This window comes from Mauremys mutica, unplaced genomic scaffold (assembly GCF_020497125.1).
Source record: "Mauremys mutica isolate MM-2020 ecotype Southern unplaced genomic scaffold, ASM2049712v1 Super-Scaffold_100089, whole genome shotgun sequence".
Classification (NCBI taxonomy): domain Eukaryota; kingdom Metazoa; phylum Chordata; order Testudines; family Geoemydidae; genus Mauremys; species Mauremys mutica.
The window spans coordinates 1,010,621-1,017,302 of NW_025423261.1; the positions used below are offsets into that span (position 1 = coordinate 1,010,621).

Consider the following 6,682-nt stretch of genomic DNA (forward strand, 5'->3'; position numbering starts at 1 on the left):
GTGAAGGAAGCCACGTCCCCTCTGTCTGACCATCGCCATTGCAGGAGAGAAGGTGTCAATGGAATCGAATGCCCTGGCTCAGACAAGAGACACAGGGAGGTTTTGCTGTTCATGGATCTGTGCAAAGGAAATTGTGTCTCTGTGTGAAACTGAGGAGGGAAATGAAATGTTCACATGGTGGCCAAATGCCCTAACAAATGTGGGTGAAGGAGTCGGGCTGGAAAATGATTTTACAGGAGTTCGTATCAATTTATTGCCCTGATTAAAATCTATGGCTAAAAGGAAGCCACTGTTGTTAGTACTTGAACCTGTGTAGGGACACCCCACTGGGTATCAAGTCCATCGCCTTAACCAGGGATAGTCGATTATTTTATCAAGATCTAAATTTCTTGGTCAAGATATAGTCAATGTCTAGACTCCAGAGAAAATAATACACTGATGATAATAAGAAGAATTTAGAAATAATTTGCAGTCACTATGGGCATAACTATGATGATTGTCTTGTGTTTCACTCTTTATATCTGGCACCACTGCCTTTCCCTTTAGTCTTGTAGTTTACCAAGGGTAAAACTAAACATCTCTTCAGATACAAGGGAGTGTTTGTGTTCATTCCTGTTAGCTACACAGGGGTTTCATGTAGCTGCTTTCAATCCTCTGGCTCTGCCCTGATAAGTAACATTTCAGGCTGTCACTGAACTGAAAGAGGGAGATCATTTTTTGACAGATTACGCCGCCTCTTAAAGGTGTTTGTCTGGCTGGCAGCCCTGGTTCCCAGGACTCTCCTGAGGGAAGAAAGTTTCTGTGCAAAATACTAAAACTTTTAACAGAGAAGAGGGAAAGGCGATGGCCACATGATGGGGCCAGTATGTATGACAACATGGTTCTTTTATATGGGATGACTCTGAACATTGACTGATCTCCACTCCCTTGTGTTTGAAGAGATGTTTAGTTGTGCACTTAGGAACCTATAAGGCTGAAGCAATTTTATGGATGGTGACACTATGATTAAAGGGTTATTTAATGTTGTAGAAATTGTTAAAACACTGAGCTTAAACTGGAACTGCCTGTTATTAAAGGCTGGTTTCCCCACCTCAGTTCCATAAGCTCTGCTTGAAACACCCTGGGTTCTCTCCTGCCTCGGTGGGAACTGCAGGGAATCGTCCCCTGCTGCCCTTGGCGCCAGGCTGGTTTTTCTGGGGAGGGGGCGTGGAATTGATTTGTTTGCTGTTGAGAAGGGAGCCAGGCCAGTTCTCAGGGAACGAGAACTCTCAGCATCTTCCCAGCCCAGCCCAGGCTGCTGCCCTGTCCCAGCCTCTGTTCCCCTGGGGGCCCTGCGTGTTTGACTCTAGAGCAGGCCGGGAGCAGCAGCTGAGGCAGAGGACAGCCTGGGCCGGGCAGATAAGAAGGAGTTTAGCCAGCAAAAAAGGTAAAATGACAGTGGAGTATTACCTTGGACTCGACGGCATTTCTCCATTGGTCTGTCTGCTTTGGGGCAGGGACAATAACATGTCCTGCTCCTTTCGTTATTTCAAAGGGCAGTTTAGGATTTTCATTCTCACACACGGTGCACAAAGCAGGACTCAACCTTTGGCGTAAACTAAACAAGCTGCTCACAGATTCTGGCAGCCACAATGAGCATTTGGGTGAGAGCTCAGATCTGCCCCTGTCCCAGAGGGAGGGGGTCATCTGTGTGGGGACTGGACCACTGACCTACCCGCTCCTAACTCCCAAATGTTCAGTAACTCTGTTATCAGTGCCAGTGAGTGTTATTTAAACCATAAGAAAAAACACACTGGCCCAGACCAAAGGCTCATTTAGCTCTGAACCTTGTCTTCTGATAGTAGCCAATAGCAGGTGCCCCAACAACCAGTCACCACTGGGAGTTGAACCCAGGATCTTCTTTTTATGAAACAGAAGCTTTAGCCAACTAAGCCATGGTGCCAGCTATAACAGACTGTCTGCCCACACCTGACTCCCTGCCATCGCCACCAGGGACTGACAAGCTTTGCTTGTGTTTGGATTCTGCAAAGCAGAGGAGCAGTTGAGGTTTTCCTTGCAAGCTGTGTGTGAGTGACTCTTTGGCCAGGTCTGCACTACAAAGTTGTTTCAGCAGAATTATATTGCTCAGGTGTGTGAAAAACACACAACGCTCTCTCGGTCGGTAGCTTGTGGCTGGTGCACACACTGCAATGCTATGTCTGGTGACAAAAGTGTCCTGTTTTGCTGACAAAATAAAACGACTTCGATGAGAGGGCTAGAGCTTTTTGCAGCAAACTTAAAGTAACAGAGTAAACGCTGCTGTTCATTATATCACCATAACTGGCCTTCCCCAGTATCCCACAATGCCCGCCGTGAACTCGCCTACCCTGCATTCCTGCTACAGAGCCATGGGCCCCTCCCCTTTCATCGCTCTGGGAAGTTCTCACAGCTGAGCCTGCTGCTCTGCTCCGGCAGCCAGGAGCAAATCACTGCCATGGATGCTGCTCTCACCCGCCCTGCGAACACAGAGCAGGGTGGTGGGAACTTCCTTACATGGGGGGGCACCGGCATCTGAATGTGACACCCCCATGACACCCCTTCTCTCGAGGAGGCTCTTACCTTCTGAACAGGGACGTCTGTTTTCTAGTAAAATCACTAAAAGGGAAGGAGAAAACTCGAAAGAGGTTCCTCCTGGCGCTCACGTACGTGAACCCGAATACTCTCTCAATCCTGAAAGAGAGACCTGGAGAAGGAGACTTGCTGAAGCAAAGCCACAGGGGTCTCTGAGGTTTCCCTGGCCCCTCACCCCTGTCCTGCCTGGCTGATGTCAGCATCTCTCTGTGAGGTCACCACCTCCCCACCACCTTTGACCAACAGTCTGAGGTCCTGCAAAAGGTCTTTGTGATGTCACTGCCACACCCCTCCCTTGCTGTGCTAATGTCCTGCCCCTGCCCAGGCACTTTGGAGGTTTGAGCTGCTCCCTGTGGTCACCCCACTCAAGGAGTGTTCGTTATAGGAAGCAAGTCGGTAGTTTGGATCATCTGCACATTTTGTCAGCTCACTGTTTAGCAGATCATTTATGACTATGTTGTCTAGTCCTGGTCCCAGTACAGACACCACTAGTTACCTGTTTCCATCCTGAAAACTGACCATTTATTCCTACCCTTTGTTTCCTATATTTTAACCAGTTATTGATCCACGTGAGGACCTTCCGGAGGTGAAAGTAAGGCGGTATGTTCCGGTACGGGGTACCGGCAAGAGCCAGTACGCTGTGCCAGCCCGGCCCGGCTTCCCCAGACTGGTGATTTAAAGGGCCCAGGGCTCCCTACAGCGGCCGGAGCCCCAGGCCCTTTAAATCACCTCCCAAGCCCCCCTGCCGGAGCCCCAGGGTGCAAATCACTGCCGTGGATGCTGCTCTCTCCCGCTCTGCCAACACAGAGCAGGGGCGGCAGAAGCTTCCTTACAGTGGTGGGGGGCACCGTTGTCCGAACTGTGGCACTCCCATGACACCCCTTCCCTAAGGACCCCCACTCACACCACCTCTCCCCCCGAGGCCATACCCACAGACGCCTCTTCCCCAAGACTGCACCCTTCCCCCCCCCTCCATCATTTGTCCTAACAGCCAGTAAAGAGTGGTGGGGGCATGGCCCTCTAAACCCCCTGTTCCAGCACCCCTGACACAGAGCTAAGCAGGCAGCAGTGTGTGTGTGTGTGACAGAGAGTGCTGTGCTGAGCTGAGCCAGTGAGAGAAGGGTGACTGATGTCGGGGCTGTCCCCTGCCTCAGGACTGGTTGCTTCCAGCAGCTGTCTGAACTTAGAGACAGTGTGAGACACACTCACTCTTCTGCAACGCACACACTGTCTCTCCCCCCCACACACACACACACAATCTCTACCCCACCATGCACCTTGCAGTTGAAAAGCAGCTGGCAATCTAGTAGGATGCCCATTGAACAATGGGATAGAAACCTGCATCATGTGATGCTGTACCAGCCCGTGAGGCATTGCAAACCCTTCCCAAAGCACCCTGAAGCCAGTTGCACAGTGGGATAGCTACCCACAGTGCACTGCTCTCTGTGGCAATCCAAGAGATGCTAGCATGGGTGTGCTCTGGTGACACAGGGTGGACATGCAACAGCTGTTCAATTAAAACACTTTAACTAAAGCCATGTTACTCTTTCATGTAGACAAAGCTTGAGAGTGACACAAGACCCAGCTCCATTGCGTAGTTGGCAGGATTTGAACCTGTACAGGAAGACCCCCAATGGATTTTTGGTCCATCACCTTAACCACTTGGCGACAACTACTTACTTGATATGTGGCTCTCACTGCACTCTAGTTCTGTTCTCACTGAGTGATCAATTCCAGTTGTTTCCTGAAACCAGCTTCCACAACACACACACTGCTGTGCCCTTGTGTAAGTGTGTCCATGGCTGAACAGCAAGAATTCCTGCTCATTTGCCTTCTGGCTGGTGCATGAGGAGAGTGAGTTTGTGGTTAATGACGTTGTTGTAGCTTGTTGTCCATTTCCTGCCTTGATCATTCAGACAGTCCCTTTCCCATCATATCCCCAGCACATTAGTGATTGCGATAGCAGGGGGCAGGTTTTCTCTGGGGCACTGAGCTTTGCCAGGGGATTGGTGGCTCCTTTCTTTCCTCACCCTGGAGTAAACTCAGCTTTTTATTCCATCCTTGATGTTTCAAGGAATAAGAACAGATGACCAAAGAAAGAGGTGGGCAGGGTGGGTCTCAGGGGAGGGGACAGAGAGGTGTGGGCGGTGGGCAGGTCTGGGGAGGGGGCAGAGAGGTGCGAGTGGTGGGCAGGGTGGGTCTTGGTGGTGGGGCAGAGAGGTGTGGGCCATGGGCAGGGGGGGTTTCAGGGGAGGGGGCAGAGAGGTGTGGGCGATGGGCAGGACAGGTCTCAGGGGAGGGGGCAGAGAGGTGTGGGCGATGGGCAGGGTGGGTCTCAGGGGAGGGGGCAGAGAGGTGTGGGCGATGGGCAGGTCTGGGGAGGGGGCAGAGAGGTGCGAGCGGTGGGCAGGGTGGGTCTCGGGGGAGAGGCAGAGAGGTGTGGGCGATGGGCAGGGTGGGTCTCAGGGGAGGGGGCAGAGAGGTGTGGGCAATGGGCAGGGCAGGTCTCAGGGGAGGGGGCAGAGAGGTGTGGGCGATGGGCAGGGTGGGTCTCGGGGGAGGGGGCAGAGAGGTGGGAGCAGCAGGCAGACCTTGGGGTAGTGGGTGGAGAGGCGCGAGGAGGCCTTGGGGGAGGAGAGGAGCGAGTGACCAGCAGGCCTCAGCCAAAGAGCAGGGGTGGGAAGTGGCCAAACGGGAGTGAGGGCGGAGCACAGGTGGGGCCTTGGAGGGAGGCAAATGAGGGAAGGGGGTGGAGGGGGGAGACAGCACCACGGTCTGCGCAGGGGCCGCCCACAGGATTCAGGAGTCCTGGGGCAAAACAATTTCAGGGGCCCCTTCCATAAAAAAAGTTGCAATACTATAGAATCCTGTATTCTCCTGGGGGCCCTGCAGGGCCTGGGGCAAATTGCCCCACCTGCCCCACCTCTGGGTGGCACTGCCCTCAGTCTCTCCTCGTAAGTCCCCTGCCCCCGAATCATTTTTGTTGCCCTCCCCTAGACTCTCTCCAATTTGTTTCTGTAGTGGGAGGGTGGGGGGAAAACTGGACACAATGCTCCAGATGTGGCCTCAGCAGTGCTGACTAGAGGGGAATAATCACTTCCCTCCATCTGCTGGCAACGCTCCTACTAATCCAGCCCAATATGACCAGTTACCCATATTGAATGCAGACACAGCAATATCTGATACATTGGTTCCTGTCCATTCAGGAGGTTATTTCCCACCTATTCATAAATAATGAAGCTGCTCTAAGCAGAGGGGAGAGAGCTGTCCCATCCGTGCAGTTAATCCATCTCCCCGAGAGGTGGTAGCTATGTCAGTGGGGGGAAGCTATGTTGGTGGGTGTGCAAGCTGTGGTGTCTCCATGTGTATATAAAGTTTAATCAAACCCCATTTTTAAAACCCCTGTGGTCTGGGAATAGAAAAGGAGCTCTCTGAGGCAGAGCCTGTCCTTCAAAATCCTTAAGATCACTGACTTGCTTCTGCAAATGTTATGGGGGTATAGCTCAGTGGTAGAGTGTTTGACTATAGCTCAAGTGGTCCTTGGTTCAAATCCAAGTGCTCCCTTCCAAACATGTTACTTCAGTAAAAATAATTCTATTTTCAGGAGCTCCACTAAATAGGGATCCCTGAAATGAATGGACACACTCAATGTTTTCCTGTGCAAATGCATAAAAACCTAGCAAACAAGTCCCCCAGCTGAAATCAGTTCCAATCCTCTAAGTGTCTAGGTTTGTTTTCATCAATTAAACAAAGGCACATGAAGACACATTTGCAGGTCCTTGTCCTCCACGGGCTACAATGTGCAGAAGAACAAGAACCACATCCACTTGGGAGGCATGGACTAGTCTGTATTACATTTGGTAAGTAAGTTGCCATTGGGACTAAAATCTCTACTGGGGGTGGACAGGAGCCTGTTACAAAACTAAAATAACCAAGATTTACAAACTCCGTTACACATTCAATCCTCTGTGCACACGGCATCAACTGGGGCTCTAATAAATCGCAGCCTTCCTTTAACACAGATCGTTGTTCCTTGTGACTTTCAGATGCATTCGAATGGCAGCTGTTCAGA

General features: G+C 51.4%; 2 non-coding genes across 2 annotated transcripts; one reads left to right on the plus strand and one right to left on the minus strand.

Annotated features, from left to right (window-relative positions):
- Positions 1-4,203: 4,203 nt before the first annotated feature.
- TRNAF-AAA lies at positions 4,204-4,286 on the minus strand. Its single transcript has one exon. It is a non-coding gene; the product is annotated as a tRNA-Phe (tRNA).
- A 1,816-nt stretch (positions 4,287-6,102) lies between these two features.
- TRNAY-AUA lies at positions 6,103-6,174 on the plus strand. Its single transcript has one exon. It is a non-coding gene; the product is annotated as a tRNA-Tyr (tRNA).
- The last annotated feature ends 508 nt before the right edge of the window (positions 6,175-6,682 follow it).